Here is a 19035-nt window from a genome sequence, read left to right on the forward strand (position 1 = left end):
AAAATACCCAGTTTATCTTAGTTCAATGTGGAAAATACATTCCAATTTAGGTCTGAATATTTTATGACACTTTCAATTGTAGACACAGAGAGAAAGGTTTCTTTTCATCTCAAGATTATTGCTTTGTATCTTCCTTTAAAATAGGAGTTTCACAACCATCATGAAATTCTAGGTGCTCTAACATTGCCAGTTTTGTTGAAATTCAAATGACCAATCTTCTGGAGGAGAAGAAGCCTGCAGAGAAAAATAAGTCTGACCTGTCATTGAGATGTTAATACAAACTCAGAACTACTTCTGCTCATAAACTATAATTTGCTGGCAGGTAGAGGTTTAAAAAATGCATGGCCTTCAACAAGAGAAAAAGTCCCAGTGTTTCCCAAGCTATGATATGCACAGTACTTTCTAGAGATATTAAATGTGTGTTAAAAATATGTTCCATGGTTGAAGAGTTTGGGAAAAAAAGAAAGTTATTCAGGTGTCTTTGCTGCATCACTGTATAATGCAGTTTGCTATGTAGAGTTCAGAACTTACTGAGCAAGGGACTCTATTACAATGATTACCCCCTGTGTCCTGCTTTCTATCCCTCATTGTTAACTTTCCTCTTCCAGGTGTTTCAGTGAACATGCTTTGGGAAAATCTGCTCTATGCTGTTTTATGTTTCACAAACATAAAAGTTGTGAAAGTTGCCCTGTTGAATTTAGAATCTTCTTCACAGCCAGCATCTAGAACAGCATGTGAGGTAGAGTAGGTGTTCAACGTTGAGATGGTTGTGGTGGTGCATACCTCCCAGTGACTCAGGAGGCTGATGCAGGAGGATCTCAGTGAGACCTTGTCTCTAAATAAAAAAAAAAAAAAAAATACAAAAATGGTCTGGGATGTGGCCCAGTGGTCGAGTGCCCTTGAGTTCGATCTCTGGTAAACACCCCCCTCTCCACCCCCCAAAAAAGAAAATGTTTGTTAAGTTATCAAATATAAAATAAATGAGTGGATCCCTTTGATAGAGACATATTAGGAGCTTAATGACTTGCTCTTCCACAGAAGACAAGAATATACTTTAATACAAATATATATTCTTGTATGTAAGAATATACAAGAAGAACACAATGTCAGGGAAAGACAGTTTATATTGGCCCACGTTTTCTAAAACTTGGCCAAAGAATAATGGGATATTTCTTTGTTTTCTATCTCTGTCTGTCTGTCTCTCTGGCACCATTGAATTACAATTTGTGTTTAGTGATCAAAGAGGCAAGAATTAGTGGCTAAAAATGACCATTATTGGTGAGATTTGGGATCTGAAAAATTTGCAATGTGTAAAAAAACTAAAATTAGAAGCATATTTTGAAAGAGCAAAGCACTTTGATTTTCTGCTTTTGGTTTTTGTCATAATTACTTGCTAAAAAATTGATTTTTCTAAAAGTGCTTATAAGGCAATGCAAATATGTGGGATTTTGGATGGCCTATAATTATCTTCACATATAAACTAAAACTTTCTGATGGAATATTTAAATGGGCCATAGACATAGTTGTGTCAGTTAGAAAAAATGTATAGGAGAATGATGAAGCATTTTTTTTTTGTTCTTGTAGCTTCCTCAGAAAGATTGGTAAAAATGTGGTTTGTGGCAAAAAAAAAAAAAAAAAAGGAAATTCTATTTTCTTAGTCATTGTTCTTAAAAAATGCACAAATTAGCCATTGCAAGTTTTAATGTATTTTTTCTATTTTATTTTAATGCTAGTATTACACATTATATTTAATGAAAATAAACAATCTAGCACTTATATTAGGGTCAGGTAGAAATGAGCTTGTGTGATAGAACTATGTGATCCTGCCTTATGGAAATTAGACATATGTTTTGTTAAGGACATGCCCCTTGTCTGGAAAGGTCTCAGTAAATTGTAGCAATGAATAATAATGATGATCCTGATAATTACATTTTTTGTTTCCTTTTCAGTAACTATCAGTGGTAGTTTCAAAGTAATACAAATAAGCAAATCTTTCCATAGAGTATATTTGTTTTTTTGTAGGTGCCACTTGGTCTTGATATATTTTCAAAGTCTAGCCAAACACTTTCAAAGTAAGCCAGGAGAAAGGATTTTAATTATATTTATTTCCAGGATTTTATTCTCATGAGATATGAAGCTGTAAATATCTTTTTTAAATTTTATTTTTATTTTTTATTTTAATCATGATACGTACCTTGTAAAATACTCAGAAACTCAGAAGATAGCTGGGCTTGGTGGTGCATGCCTGTAATCCCAGCAGCTCAGGAGGCTGAGGCAGGATGATGGCTACTTTAAAGCTAGGCTCAGCAATTTAGGGAGGCCCTAAGCAACTCAGTGACATCTGTCCCTAAATAAAATACAAAAAGGGCTGGGGATGTGGCTCAGTGCTTAAGTGCCCCTGAGTTCAATTCCTGGTACAAAAAAAAAAAAAAAAAAGAAAAGAAAAAAAAAACTCAGAAAATAGAAAAACACAAACAAAAATATAATAAGAAAGGGAAAAAGTGTTTCTCAGATAATACAACCTGGATTACCCACTGTTAACACTGTTCCTTTTTAAAATGCATGCATGTATACATGTATTTTCGCCAATAGTCACAATGAAATTTAATTACATAATAATTAACAAACATGCATACCCTCACATCCACACAGTTTAATATTTATGCATATTCAAACATCTTTTCATCACATTCTCATATACATTTAAAATTTATTTTTAAGGAAGCAAGTTAGAACCTATGGAAATCTACTTTTTTGCTTCTAGTATGTTAGACATCGTTTTGTATTAAGATGGAGATAAGGTTCTTCATGCTTTTATATTATTTCATTTTTAGATACTTTATTTAGTTGAATCTACTTTCTTTTAGTACATTCTGTATTTGTGGTTAAAGATGTTCTATGGGTCATTGATGATAATTTGAATAATATTAAGATGTAGAAAGAGAAAAAAATCTATACATTGTTATTCTTTTCTCAGGGAAAACTACTCCGGGATTAGGTTAATATAATATTTAGCAAACTGTTAGCATTTTTATTCCTATATAGCATTTTGTTTTGCTTTTTAAGTATTCTTGAATATTTACATTTAACACTTTTTATTAATAGTATGTGATAAACATGATACATACTTTGATAAACATTTTATGTTTAAAGATTTTTTTCTCCATTTTGTAATTGAACAGTATGCAGCCTTTTAGAGTTTGCCTTTTCTGTTCAGAATAATTCTCTGAATATTTGTTGGGTTGCTGTGTTTATCAATGTTCATTCTTTTCTATTTTTTTTAATTTTTTGAGAGAGAGAGAGAGAGAGAGAGAGAATTTTTTAATACATTTTTTTTTTCCAATTCTTTCCGGTGGACATAACATCTTTGTTTGTATGTGGTGCTGAGGATCGAACCCTGTCCGCACGCATCGCAGGCGAGCGCGCTATGGCTTGAGCCACATCCCCAGCCCCTCTTTTCTATTCTTGATTAGTGTTGTAGGGCATGTATATTCCATGTCTAACCACTTGTTATCTGAACCGTTTCCAGATTTTAGTTATTACAAATAAAGCCAGGACATTTGTGTGTAAACTTTTGTATGAACATAGTTTTCATTTTTCTGGAATAGAAAACCAGAAGTAAAATTGCTGGGTTGTATGATAGTTATGTGCTTAGTTTTTTGGAAAATTGCCAAACTGATTTCCAAAATGGCTGTACCATTTTATGTTTCTCTCAGCAACACGTGTGAGTGGTTAGGTTTATCTGCATCCTTGCCGCCCTTTTTTGGTGTTATCATTATTTTGTTTTTATTTTAGCTGTTTTTATAGGTGTATACTAAAATCTCTTGTGTTTTAATTTACATTTCCCTAGTGGCTAAGAAGGATACTGAGCATTTTTTACCTGTGTGAATAATTTTTTTCCATTTTCTAACCAGATTTTTCTTATTTTTTTTCCTGTTTAGTTTTGAGTGTTATGTATGTAAAGTACTATATCTTTGCAAATATTTTCATCAATTTTATGGCCTGTCATTTAATTCCCATAAAAGGGTCTTTCACAGAGCAGAGTTTTTCTGAAGACATTCTCTTTATCTATTTTTCCTTTTATGGATTATGCTTTGTTGTCAAGCCCAAGAGCCATTTGCCTAGCCCTAGATTCCAAAGATTATGTCCTACTGCTTTAAAAATTTTTTTCCTAGTCTATTTTACATTTATGCTAATTCTATGAAACATTTTGAACTAATTGTATATAAGATGTGAGGTTTAGATCAAGTTTCATTTTTTTTTTTTTTTGCCTTTAGGTGTCCCAATTGCTCCAGTACCATATTTAAAATATGAAATTCTTCCAATGTTGAATTGATTTTTAGTTTTATAAAAAATCAGTTGGGCCTATTTCTATGAATCTATTTCTAGAATCTATGCCGTTCTGTTGATCTGTGTTCCACCAGTATCACAGTCTTTATTGACGTGGCCATATAATAATTCTCAAAATGAATTTATTCTTCTAAATTTATTCATGTTTATTAAAATTAATTCACTACTTATTTTTTTTAATTTCCAGGCAAATTTTAAAGTAATATTGAGTATATCATGTTTTATGCAAACTGGAAATTTTATTTCTTCCTTTACATTCTGTATACCATTAATTTTATTTTTTTCTTCATTAAACAATAGAACTTCCAGTATTATTTTAAATAAGGGTCGCAAAAGTGAACATTCTTATCTTGTTCTTTATCTTAAGGGAAAAAACTTTTCACTTTTGTTGCACTTCTTTTAATAAATGAATTTTATCAAGCTGATATAATTACATTCTATTATTTTTTCCCCAGAGAATGGTTAATCATAAATCATTGTTGAAATTTACAAATTCTTTGGCATCAATTGATATGATCACATGATTATTACTTTTTTTATCTTCGGAGGTAATGGAGTACATTTGTGTGTGTGTGTGTGTGTGTGTGTGTGTGAAATTTTTGATTATTGAGGCAGCCCTGCATTCCAGAATAAACCTAATTTTTCAATGGTTTATACTTCTGACATTAGTTCATTTTATTTGGTGATGTTTTTTCTTTCTCATCCTGGTATTGATAGTATTTGTCTACTCAGTTTTATTCTTTGTCAGTCTCTTGTTAGATGTATTCAACTTAATTCAGTTTTTCAAAGAACAAATTTAGTTTTCATTACTGTTTTCAATTCATCGATTTGCTATTTTTTTTCCTTCTACTTGTTTTAGGCTCCCCCACCACACACACACACACTTTTTTTCCCCTGAAACTTCTTTAGGTGGCTGATATGGAAGCTTTAACTATCACTTTGAGAATTTTCCTTTTTTCTAATGCACACTTTTATTTTATTTTATTTTATTTTATTTTATTTTTTGTACTGGGGATGGAACCCAGGGGCACGTTAACACTGAGCTCAGCCCTCATCACTTTTTATTTTTTATTTTGAGACAGTATCTTGCTAAGTTGCTTAGGATGTTATAAGTTGCTGAGACTGGCCTTGAATTTGCTATCTCCTGCCTCAGCCTCCCAAGTCTCTGGGATTGCAAGTGTGCACATCTGCACTTTCCTTAATGTGTGCATTCTATTACTATGAATATTCCTCTAAGCATTGCTTTAGCTTTTTCTTATCATTGTGATGTATTACATTTTCATTTTCATTCTATTTAATGTAATTAATGCTGTATACTTCCTCTTTGGTTCATGATTATTTGAAAGTTTATTGTTTAATAGTTTTCAAAATTTGGAGATTTTTCAATCTTCTTTGAATTGGTATTTGTTGAAGTCAGAAAGCATATTACCTAAGATAATAGTTCTTTTGATTTTAGTGAGGTTTGTCTTATGGTCCAAAGTACAGTTTATCTTGCTGTGTGTTCTCTAGGCACTCCATGAGAAAGTGTATTCTGTCTTTGTTTGGTGGAATATTTTATAAATGTCAATTAGATGCTTTTGGTAATTGAAGTTGTTAAGTCATCCTATATCCTTCTAATTTTCTAAATAGTTGTTCTATGAATTGTTTTTAGAGGTGTTGAAATAATAAGTATAATAATTAATAAGTGTATAATAATAATTAATTAGTATATTATATTAGTATATGTACTAATATAATATTATATAATAAATATTATAATTATAATATATCGTTATTAGTATCAATATTAATATAAACTAATTAATATTATTAACATTAATGTTATTAATATTAACTTTATTAATAATATAACATTATTATAATATATAATGTATGATGTAATATTATATTAGTATATTATATTAATATATAACATAATAATAATTAATAAGTATATAATATAATTAATAAGTATAATAATTAATAAGTATAATTGTGGGTTTTGCTGTTTATCCTTTCATTTCATCTGTTTATGCTTCATGTTTTATAGCTCTTTTGTTGGTGAATATGTAGTCAGGATTCGTATGTCTTCCTGGTAGATTGACTGTTTTCTCATTCAGTTTTTCTGTATGTCTGGTAAATTTCTTTGCTTTGAAGTCAGTTTTGTTCTAATATTAATATAGCTATTCTCAATTTATTTTGATTAATGTTTGAATAACATTTGGATAAATTTGAACCTACCCACATCATCTTGAAGTGAAATTCTTGGAGATAGCACCTGTTTGGGTTATTTTTTTCTGCTACCCTGCCAAAGTCTGCCTTTCAATTATATTCAGACCAGTTAGGTGCAATAAAAGTATTAACATTTAAGTCTACACTTTTATATTTCACTTTGTAAACACAAAGTGTTTTGTTCTCTCTCTTCTTTATTTCTCTGTTTTATACTTCCTGCCTTCCTGTGGGATACTTGAACAATTTTTATAATTCTATTTTGTTTATCTATGTTTTAAGTACCTTTCTTTGTTTAGCTTCTTGAGTGTTTGCTCTAGGTATGGATTCTATGTGCATAAGTTATCATAGCCTTACTTGATATTATTCAGCTCAGGACCTTATTTAAAACTTCTGCAATAGCTGTGCTCCCTAATGGCTTGGAGGTGGAGGTGGGTGAGTCCAGATTACAAAGAAGTCAAAGTTCTACTGTTAGCCTCAAGTAGTACCCAAGATGGAAACAGCCTCCTTGTTGTTGTCGAGTAGTAGTGGCAGTTCTGGATCTCCACCAGAATATCAATGATTCCATTCTGTCTGAGAGGGAGATGAGTGACTCCCTATACTTGTCCTCATGATGTCTTTGACACCCCGGAGGAGACATATAGCCTAATTCCCACTGGGCTCTTCTGAAAGTCCTGGCTTCACTAGCCTTCCTCTTACATCACCTAATCAGAAAGGGAAAGGAATGCCTTATTGGTACATGAAGAAGGAAATGCAGGCCACTGCTGAAGACTCACTGGCCAGGGTGGGGCTTATTACCTCTCAGTGGAGGTCAAACCCTATATCTGTTCTCAGCTTTCTGTCACCAGCCTGGAGGGGTGATCTGGGCACTTTGTTGTAGCTTCTTTTTGTGTATTGTCGGTGTGGGTGTGCATGCAACTATAGCTTTTTTGCTGTGGTATTTGACTAGAGTGGTTATTGTCCAGAGATTTCTTCCATGGCAGGCCATGCCTTTCCTTATCTTTTGTTAGAATAATCAGGTATTTTTGTGGCCTTTTTTTTTTTTTTCCTTTCTTCACCTTTTGACATTTAGCTCCAACAGTGGCATATATGAGGCAAAAATAAAACCTCAGGAACTCACTATAGTGTTGTTTCTTGAGTAACCAATTATCACAAGCTGGTCTGTCTTCTCTTCAGCTTCAGTCACATATAAACACATAAACACACACACAAACACACACACATGCACACACATATACCAACACAAGTGCATATTGTTCTGGACTTTTAGTTGTACTTAGAGTAGGAATAAAGAAAAACACATCTATGCCCTCTTTTCAGAGAAATCCTCTCTGTCCTGTTTATCATTGCATTGCTAGCATTCTGCATAATTTTGGGGAAAATATCATCACTCAGAATATACTTGTTGAGTGGCTAAGTGAGGGACATTTGACCTATAGTCTAGATAGATTTGATTATGTGTTAGTAACAAATAACACCAAGATCTCAAGAGCTTACAGAAGTCTTGTGGATCTTGCATTAACTGTGTTTTTTACAAGTCAGCCACAGCTAATCTCTAAGCCATCTTCTGAAGATTCAGGTAAATTGAGCAGCCACTATTTACATACTGCAGGTTGTGGGGGAAAAAAGATGACTAAACAGTTTCAGGTTGTCAAAGCAATTGTCCTGGATTGAAGTACTTTTCTGGCACTCACCTGTCGGTGGGTAAAGCAACTCATATTTTACATGCTAGCTAGGTGAAGGAATCCTAATGCCAGTGGGGCAGCAGAGTCTAATCTTTTTCCTAGACGAACAGAAAACAACTTTTGGATAATAATGCAGCCTATCACATAATAAAATTTAAGGGTGAATAATATGATGTTTAGGTTTATTGCAAAATTACATACCAACAAGTAAGGAAATGAAATTGGGGCAAAAGATTAAAAAAAAAGACGGATCATGGATTGATAGTTGATGAAGTTGATGATTGGCTTCAAGTGAGTTCATTATACTCTTCTCCATTGTATTTGTTTCAGTCTTTATACAGTAAAAAACCAAAAATTAGTACATATGGAGACTGAGGAGTAAAACAAAGAATTTTATGAAAAAATTGATAATATCTGAAAATTATATTGTAGTCTAAGAGATCAGAAAAAAATTTCTGTAAAGTGCAAGGTAGTAAATATTTTTGGTTTACAATGATGCGGTCTCATTGCAATTTACTGTTTTGTTTTATAGTATGAAAGCAGACATAGCAACCCAGAAATAAATGGGCACAGTTGTGTTTCAATTAATTCTTATTTACAAAAGATTCAGTGAGCTGGAATAGATCCATGGGTCATAGTTTGCATTCTCTGGTCTAAGTGCCTGCTGTTTTTTGGAGCTGTGCAGTGCTACTTTCCTATGTTAGAAAACAAATATAGTGTCTCTGGAGTATGCCATCTGCCTAAAATTTAAACTATCTTTATGAAACAATGAGTTCAGTGGGACCAGAAAGTAGATTGGTCTTGTTCATTGCTATATTTCCCATGCATTGGGATAGTATATAAAGTAGGTGCTAAATAAATATATTAAAATGAATGAATAATTCTTGCATATTAGAGGTTCAGAAAATACTTAGATACCCTTTAGATAAAAACTATGAACTTTTCATTATTAGAGACAATCCATAATTTCTCTTGAAACCTTTTGCTTCCCCCTCCACTAGACTGGAAGAAAGAGTAATCGCTTTGTTTATTTTCTATCTAATATAGTAAGTATAGCTATAAATGGAATAAAGTCGGTATCAATATTTGATCACTCTAAAATAAATTGTAGTTGATATTTTAAAAGAAGACAGTTATGTATTGCTAAGAAATGGAATGTGTTTTCAGATTTTGACACCTTTAATGAATGCATCAGTAAATGTTCACAGGAAAGTTACATTGTTCAAGAAGGTTATTGAGCAAATTGATGAGATAATAATGGCCATTGGACATAAAACTCTTTGATTTTATTCTCTTCATCCTTGTTTCTTTATCTCATGTAACAAAACAATGGACATTTTTAGCATTTTCTCATTGTATGCTACCACTTTCTTTATTCTAGATTGGATTTGGTGTACACTTCAACCACTGTCTCTTATGTATCTTTAACCCACTTTTCTCCTAGCTATATTCCTTTAGCAATACACATTAGAAAGAAAACAGAACATCCTTTTTGACTCTTTTTTATTTACAATTAGCATTCTGTTTCCTTCTGGTAGTTGAAAGAAGAAGAAAAACCAGAGTCACTGTTTTGTAGAACTTGTGAATTCAGGGTGTTATGAGTATTCCTCCAGTAAACGGCTTCATCATTCTTCTCTGGGTCTTTTTTTTTTTTTTTTTTTTTTTTTTTTACCATCTTTGGCTACATTTGAGGAGAGCACATGGAGATCATCGGCCTTGAATGCCAAGGAGGAGTCCTTTCAGACTGTTTCCTGCCTGTATAGAGTTGGGAACTCAGGGTCATGTAAACACTTATCAGTCATAATTTCTCTTAGATTTTGGGGGTAATTTTGGCACTACAATTTTTTAAGAAAACATTTCTTACTTAACTGATTTCTAATGTCAATTCCACACTTACTGGGGGGTTTTGTTTGGTTGGTTTTTAAATCATATTCCTTTTAGATTTAGTTTTTGCCTTAACTTTTTTTTGTGGGAAGGGAAGATGGTGGTACTAGAGATTGAATCCAAGGGCAATACCACTTTGCCTCTGAGATGCATTCCCAGTCCTTTTAATTTTTTTATTTTAAGACAGGTTCTTGCTAAGTTTTTTAGAGGCTTGCTAAGTTCTGAGACTGGCCTCAAACTTGTAATCCTCCTGCCTTGACCTCCTAACTCACTGGTATCTCAGGTGTGTGCTGTTGTGCCCAGATATTCACCTTTCTTATCTTTCCGAACATCATGTATTTCTCTAGAGTTTAATAATCCTGTCAGTCTCACTGAAAGCATATTTTTACTTTGACCCATATTTTCCAATTAAAATTATTTTCTTGGTTTCACTTTAATCCTTTCAGTCCTATAGGTAATGAGTAGGACCATCTTTGATCTTTTATAGGATCAAGATGAGAGAAGCAGTTGGTCTTCCCTTCTCCTAAGTCTTAGTCTTTCTGTTTCCTTTTATTTTTACCTAGAATATTTGGCAAAGATCCAATGTCTACCACAAATTTTGTTGTTGCTTGTTATTTGTTATAGGATTGAGTCAGAAAAGAAATGTACCACAAGTTTGTGTAGAATGTTAAAATACATAGCTCGTAAAAGGGTTCCAGCACACCAGATTTCACCATTTTCCAGCATATTATCCCACATATTATGAAGAACAGGTATTTGTTAATTAAAGGGATGGAGGAAAGAAGAAATAAAGGAGTATTTCAAAAACGTAAGGAACAAAGTTAAATCACATATTTATTGAAAGAAGTTTAAGGATACTTAATATTACTAAAATGCTTGTGGAGTCACTAGGAATAATATGTGGAGGATTTTTATTTTGAATAAGTAGGAAAATTATCTATATTAATGCCACTTTATTTTTGTAGATGATATTTCCTACCATTTCCATGTTATTATCAATCTAGTCAGGTTTCCAACTTGAATTTTTTACAAACAATTAATACATCTGTAACAGAAGTATTTTGAGTTTTTTTTGATGTTTTATGGACTTGGTGTTACTAAAATATTATGTAACAATATGATTGGCACTTCTAAATTTTAGTTTTATGGGTGTAGTTTAAGTGTTATAATATTGTGATCTGAAACACCATAAAATACTATTGCTTTTGTTTTTGCTAAATGTACTAATATTCAGGATATAATTTTTGTGATAAGTCTCTGGTTCAAAATGAAGTTTATTCTCTAGATCTAATGTATGACTTTAATTTCACTAGTACATTGTTTAGCTTATGATTTCTACATATTTGTTTTCAGTTTGATCTGTTGTATTCTGACATTTTTAATTTTATTTTGCATTTCTGCATAATTTCAAAAATTGTTACTGTAGTATTTAGATCATATAAATTCTGAAATTTTCAGGCTTTAATTTATATATTATAAACTACCACTGCTACTATACAAACTTAGTTTTTTTGGAGTGTAGGAGTCGTAATTTGTTCATCTTTCCAGTGGCTAAAATAGCTGTGGCTCATATTAGCTATTCTGTAAATGTTTAATAATTAGAATTAGTACCCAGGGCTTTTTTGCTATGAAATCCAATTTAATCTTATATTTTCATAGTAATCTTTCCTTTTCAAAAATTTATTTAAGACCTATAGAATGCACTTTGTAATGGATATTCTTCTTTTGCTCATTCAGAGCCTGGAGAGAGAAAAACTAAATGACCACACTATGCGTTAGAGGCAAAGTTGGTCCAACTATTCAAATATAAATATAATAATTCTAAGTCCTATGAACAAAAACCTGATCTGAATCTACATAGTGGAGTTTCACAACCCTTTGTCAGATCCCCAAGTCTAAGTCATCCATGGACTCAGAATTCATTATTCATGGGAAAACAGATCTGTTTGGAGGACTTTACAACAGGGCCAGGAGTATGTAATGTGTCTGTTCTAAATCCGTCTTGGATGGACTTGAAGCCTTTCAGCAGAATGTAGACAGGGAAGGGAAGTACTGATCCACCAGCTGGCAGCATTTGTGAACTAAGAGCTGTTATGGTTAGAAGGGCTAAGTACCAGTCCCCAAATAAGATGTTTAGCCTGAAGTAGTACTTTATCCTTAAGGGAATTAAAGAGTTTTGTGACACCATCAAAGATCTGAAACAGTGGTAGAGTGCTCGCCTAGCATGTGCAAGACGCTGGGTTCGATCCTCAGCACCACATAAAAACAAACAAACAAATAAATAAATAAAATGAAGGTTTAAAAAAAAATCTGAAAGACTTAGAAGTAGTGATTCCTAACAATATTTCCCCTTTTTTTTCTACACAATTTTCTAGTGCAAATGAAAGATAAAGTAATGGAGCATGACATAGATCATTGTAAACATAGTCTGGTGGTGACACTAACCACAGTTGGTCCTATCTCTGAAGGAAACCAGAACAGTTTTAGATACTTAATATGTAGCTATTTACATTATAGATGTTTTCTTTGACTACTGCAAAGAATATTAGGGTGGCCCACTTTCACTCAAAGAGTTAGATTATATTATTATTATCTTATCTCAGTACTGTAAGAATCATCTTGATCTCTATCTGCAGAAGTGGTTCTCAACTGGGGCAATTTTCCATGTCAGGAAAAATTTTTGATTATTATAGCTGAGAAGGAGGATGCTTCTGGCATCTAGTAGGAAGAGACCAGAGACATTCATAAACCCCTTACCACAGGAGAATTCTCCACCACAAAGAATGAGGTGTTCTCAAATGGCGGTAGTGCTAAGGCTATAACTATGGTGTAGAGGTACCATGATCATTGTATCATTCCACAGAACACCGTGCTGGGTTTTACATTGATGGAATGAAGCTTGTTAGATATGAAGAATTGAAAAGTATTTTAGATGCCTTAGAAAAACATATGCATGCCAGAGGAAAGGAGAAAAACCACAAATCCTTTAGAGGCCTACCGTAGCAGGTAAATTTCTAGTAGTTTGGCAGCCTGGGCCATGTCATATTACCTGTTGTGCTTCTTGCACATAAGGAAACATAGTACTTGGTGCACCTTTTGGAGTATTGGAGGCATCCATGACCTCATTTGTGCACATACATCTGCCCATTTACTAGATAATGCATGAAGCTGCCAAAGTTTAGTTGGAAGTGAAGCAAAAGCAAGTTCTGTACCAGGTACAGGCAGTGTTTATAGCAGAGAGGATGTAGGAAGCTTCTGGAGAGTCTCCATAGGGAAATCATAGGGATATCAAGATTTTATAGTAAGACTATAGTGTCTCCTGCCTACAACTATTCTTCATTTGAAAAGCAGATCTTGAATTATGCCTAGATACTAGTAGGTCAGACTTAAATATGCTTACCTTCACCATGTGACCTGTACTTCCCATTATGAAGTATGTGCTTTCTGTCAAACAAAGCATAAAATTAGATGCACGACATAGCATTCATTGTTAAGTGAAATGACAGAAGTAGTTATGGAAATCATAAGCATCTATGTGAGCAAGCAGCTCACATAAAACTATTCTATTTGCTTTTAGTGTCTTGCATTTCCCATTTGAAAATGGAGAAAGGTCATCATTACAGAAATTAACCAAGCCTTACAAAGAAAACTTAGGTGTCCTCACTGTAAAGACCTCACAGAGATTTCCCCATGATTGGCAGGCAAAGGAGGAAGTGTAGCTTGCTTTACAGAGTTTGCAAGCTTCCTGGTACCCAACACAAGTAGCTGTGAATAACAGACCAGTCATGTTCTACAAGGCAATGATAAACACAAATTCACTTAGATAAAAGGAAAGAAGGCCTTACCTTTAAGATTATTTTAGTAATTTACAAATAATTGAAAATTATAACTTAAAAAATCTGGCTTTCACATAGTGACTGCTACTGCTCACCAAGCAGTGCTTATAAGCTCCCTTGGGCACCAAAAGTACCCATAAATTTCATACTAACTTCAGAAGATTTCTCTGTCTTTGTAAAACCCCCAATCTTTCCTTTCTTCCTTGGACATACCAGAGGCTACCCTGGCCTGTGCATGTGTGTCATGCAAAAAAAAGTAGGGGTGTGTGTATGTGCTTGATAGTTACTTAAATAACTTGAGATGGAAATTGAAAACATTTCTATAATAATTTCTATCAAGATAAAATGACAAACATTTTTGAGATAATTATTAACAGTCAATCTGCTTATCTAAAATACAGAACCTTAGGCTAACTGGATATTAAAAGAACAACAAAAAATGCTGAAAAAAAAAGGCAAGAAATACAATACTGTCTATTCAAACTCTTAGGTCATGGATTCATTCATCTGTACTCATTGATTGTTTCGATGCACGCTATACCCCTTATTAGTTTCTAGGAGGGAGCACACAAACTACTCATTCACTATTGTCAACTCTGAAATCATTTAGAAGTGCTTCTAATGTGTGACATACTGTGTACTGCTGATATTATCTGCAAAGTATCTCAAGCCCCATTGCCTATGGTTTGGAGTCTCTTCAAAGTCTTGCCTAGGCTGTATCTTGGGGATGACTCATTAGGTCATATTTCCTTGGTACCCAGTTATGAAAGATTAATTTACATTCATATTTTTAGATTTTACTATCATTTCCTAAATCTTATATTTGCATATTTTGTTCCACAGCTTTAGTTCTCTTTCTCAGATACTTCAATTATATGTATACATGATTCCCATTGGCTAGCTTATGTATTAATTTTTTAATCACTCTTTTAATTACTTTTCTCATTTCTATTCAGTGTGTCTATTGCTCTATTTTCTTAGTCCCTTTACATTGGATCTCTTTATATTGTGTCTTCATTTCTATGGAGTTTTATTTTTTTTTTCTTTTAGATTTCCTGCCAATGCATATTTCATCTTTTTTTTTTTTTAAATGTTGTTTCTGCTTTGCTTTCTTCTTTCACATAAACAATTGCTTTGTTTCAATATGAAATTTATGTTTAAAATTTTTCCTCTGCTCCATGAAAATATTTTGGGGCTAATGCCTTAACATTAATTTAATTCAGTTTTAATTCTTCTATTTATTTTTCTTCTCAGATGTTTCTTTCTAATGAATTGGTCATTACATTTGCAAAGTTTTGAAATGGCTAATGGAATGTAGAAAGACAATTCTTTTGGCCTAATGTTAATTTAATATAATTATGCTGCTGGTTTTTCTTATAACATCTTTCTAAGAGGCTGCAGTAGCTGTTTTTTGAAAATTATTTCATTGACTCAGTTCCTGTTAGGCCCCCAGAGATGGTGAGTAATCAGGCTGTCATCCCAGGCAGGTGGGCTGTGCTGGTAAAGGCTACCTGCTTTTCAATTCCCACAAAGAGGGCAGAGCTGCCTGTGAGAGTCTTTGTGTAAACTCCTCCCACTCACACTACTTAAAGAATCAAAACTGCTTTGCTGCTCCCTGGCTCATTTCCTGTTGCAGACAAAGGATATGAATTTAGACTTGGGAGTATTGCTGATCTTCACCTGCAGGAAGAACATTTTCCTTTCTGCTGTTTTAGATGCCACTAGCCATCTTTGTCCTGTGGAAGAAGGACCCTTCCCTGAGCCCAGTGCTCAAGAGGGCCCCACACCTTGCAAACATTGACATTCAAAGCTCTTTTATTTTTCAAATTTTATAAGAAAGGTTTGAAAGACTGGTAGCAGGGTTAGTGAAAAAGGCTGTAAAGGAGATGCAGAAATGAGCTGAGCTCCCCAGGAAGGAAGGTGCTCTTGTGACTGGGGGTTGACGAAATATAACAACCCAGCAGGTTTTTCTACCCTGTAGGGCTTTGTCTGGGAAATAGAGAGTGGGGACAGGGGACGAAAATTACACTTTCCTGGAAGAGAGAAAGTGAGGCCACAGGAAAGTTTGCCAGCTCAATCTACCTGATGCAGGTAATTAAAGTCAGTGGGTTCTCTGTAAAACCTTGCCTCTTCAATCCAACCTGGGAGACTCAGGCAGCTCCTAGAATTCTCTCAGAAAAGGGACTGGGGGAGTGGAATTCCACTGCCCTGACGCAGCATCCATCCTTCCCTACCCCTGGCTACAGGATGGGCCAAAGGGAAAGAGATTTCTTCAGCTTCCAGGTGTTTAGGGCAAATGCGTGGGAACAAGGCTGTGGGTCTCTGGGCCTGGGTGGGATTAAGGGTTGGGCTGAGCTTGTTATTTAACTTATAAATATTCTGACATATGGTATGTGGATTTTGTTCTTTAGCTGCAGACTCTGCAAATATTATAGGCAGGATCTGCTGCTGAATTCTCTATTAAGTGAAATGCTAATGTGTGATTTTAATGGCAACCCTATTCAGAATTCATAAATAACATAGGGGCTCCACCTTGTGGTGTGTTGTCAAATAACATGCTTCTTTTTTTTTTTTGTTTGTTTCAATTTAGATTTTTTAAAATTTACATAGTACTTTACATAAGTATGGGGGACAGTGTTATAATTCACATGCAGACAGTGTGTCATGATAAAGTCAGTACATTAGTATTTCTACGTTCTGTTAGCCATTTCAAAACTTTGCGATTAGTATTTCTATGTTCTTCCATATTTGTCATTTCTTTTTATTTGGAGCCTTTAAACTCCTTTCTTGAGTAGTTGTTGTCGTAAACTAATAATCTCCCTACTGTAACCGAAAGCTTAGTTCTTGTTCCTGATGTCAATCCAATGAGAATACAGCTTTGAGAAAAAGGAAAAGGAAGTTTATTGCTTTGGTATCAAAAGAAACACACGGGGGGCGGGGGAGGGGGGACACCTGTTGCAGAGGCTGTGATTCTTCTGCAGGAACTGAGGTGATTCAAAGGCTACATTCCAAGTGTTCTCTGTTGGAGTTGTGATTGACTTGTTAATTTGGGCCATTGTCATTTCTGAGATCTTCTGGTTTAATCCTCAAAGTCTGGTTTACTTTGGTCCTTTGGTAGGTGTGTGGTCAAGGGCAGGTAAATCTGCCTAGGATGGGGAAGAAGGGTAATCCTATTTCTCCTGAGGTTAGGGAAGAAGAGAGACTGAAGAGAGGCAGAGAAAAAAAAAGAGAGAGAGAGAGAGAGAAAGAAAAATGCCCATGTAAAAAAATAAGTTGCAGTGGAAGAGCAGTAAAGGCTATATTCAAAACATAAAGTGGTCCTTCGTTATACTACTGCACTGTGAAACACCAGAATTTATTCTTCTATCTAACTGTATTTCGGTAGCCATTATCCAATTCCTCCCTATTAAGCAATGTTGAGAGTGTTTTCAAAACTGATTTTCCATTGAAAGTCAAAATCGTAGGTTCAAATAGTTTCCTCAACAGTATACACAGAGTAGTTGAATCCATTTTATAAAATGATATTATAACAGTCCAATTTAATAAAATATTTTATATTTGCTTCTGAAGTTCTTCAGGTCCACATTCATCTCTGAATGGAGGATTCCTTGGTAGGTTGACTGTACTCTAGCAATTTTTTTTTTTTTCAAACAAGATTTATTCTATGAGGTTTAAGATGTGTTTAAACACTTGTTTTTGTCTTTATATCTGAAAGAGTTTGAGTATAAAGTTTGCATCATGTTATCTTTCATTTAATACATTTTTGGCATTCCTTCATTCTTTTGTTGGATTAAATACACACTTACTGGGCTTTTATTTGTTTTGATATAGTGGCACTTTACCACTGAGCCACATACCCAGTCCTTTTTATTTTGTGACAGGTCTCACTGAGTTCTTGAGCCTAGCCTGAGGCTAGCCTCAGCCTTCCAAATTTCTGGGATTTTTAGGCATACACCATCATGCCTGCCAAACGTACTGATTTTTATCTCCCTCTGCATAAATAACTTTACCTTTGTGTCTTGTTTTTCAAAATGCTATTTCTTTACCTTCTAAAATCCAGTGAATTTGCAAGGGAATGTCTTGGTTTCAAAAATCCTGCATCACATTTCACTCAGACATTCTGTGTCTTTTAAAATTATAGATTAGTCTTCATTTATTTCAGGGAAGTTTCCTTATTTTACCTTGGAGTATGTATACATGTATATATATAATATTTCTAGATGATTAGGGTTTTTTTTTTGCATTTTTGAATCCTTATATATAATATTCTCTCACATTTATAAATTGTGGTATTTTAATTTTTCTTTAATATTCTTCATGTTTGCATCTTCTCTCCTTATAATTCTCTTAATCTTTATTTCCTTTTGATCATTCCAGTGTGTTCCTCATTTCTGATAGTTTTGTTGTTTTATTTTCATGTCTTTTCTGAATCTCATCAGCACATATATTCTTTCCATATCAGCATGCTTCCATGAATTTATAAGCTCTGTTTGAATTCTCAAATTAAGAGGTGATTTTCATTATTATTTTTTAAGTATCATAATGTGATTTTATTTATTTTATTTTTATTTTTAAAAAATTTATTTATTATTCTAAATTGTTATACATGAGAGCAGAATACATTTTGATTCATAGTACACAAATGGAGCACAATTTTTCTTTTCTCTGGTTGTACACAAACTAGACTTTATATATGTACCTAGGGTAATGATGTCCATTTCATTCCACCATCTTTCCTACCCCATCCCTCCTCCCTTCCCTTTCCTACCCTTTGCACTATCCAAAGTTCCTCCATTCCTCCCATGTTCTCTCTCCCTACCCCGCTTATGGATCAGCATCCATTTATCAGAGAAAACATTCAGTCTTTGGTTTTTTTGGAATTTTCACTTAGCATGATATTCTCTAGTTCCATTCATTTACCTGCAGATGCCACGATTTTATTCTCTTTTAATGATGAGTTATATTTCATTGTGTATATATGCCACAGTTTCTTTATCCATTCATATACTGAAGGGCATCTATGTTGGTTCCACAATTTAGCTATTATAAATTGTGCTGCTATAAACATTGAT

At 33.8% G+C, this 19035-nt stretch overlaps 1 protein-coding gene across 1 annotated transcript in view; it reads left to right on the plus strand.

Annotated features, from left to right (window-relative positions):
- Window positions 1-19035, plus strand: part of Slco4c1 (solute carrier organic anion transporter family member 4C1) — a 54592-nt gene that overhangs the window by 8798 nt on the left and 26759 nt on the right. The gene's annotated exons all lie outside the window — the stretch shown is intronic.

Source organism: Callospermophilus lateralis, chromosome 5 (genome assembly GCF_048772815.1).
Source record: "Callospermophilus lateralis isolate mCalLat2 chromosome 5, mCalLat2.hap1, whole genome shotgun sequence".
In the NCBI taxonomy this organism is placed as follows: domain Eukaryota; kingdom Metazoa; phylum Chordata; class Mammalia; order Rodentia; family Sciuridae; genus Callospermophilus; species Callospermophilus lateralis.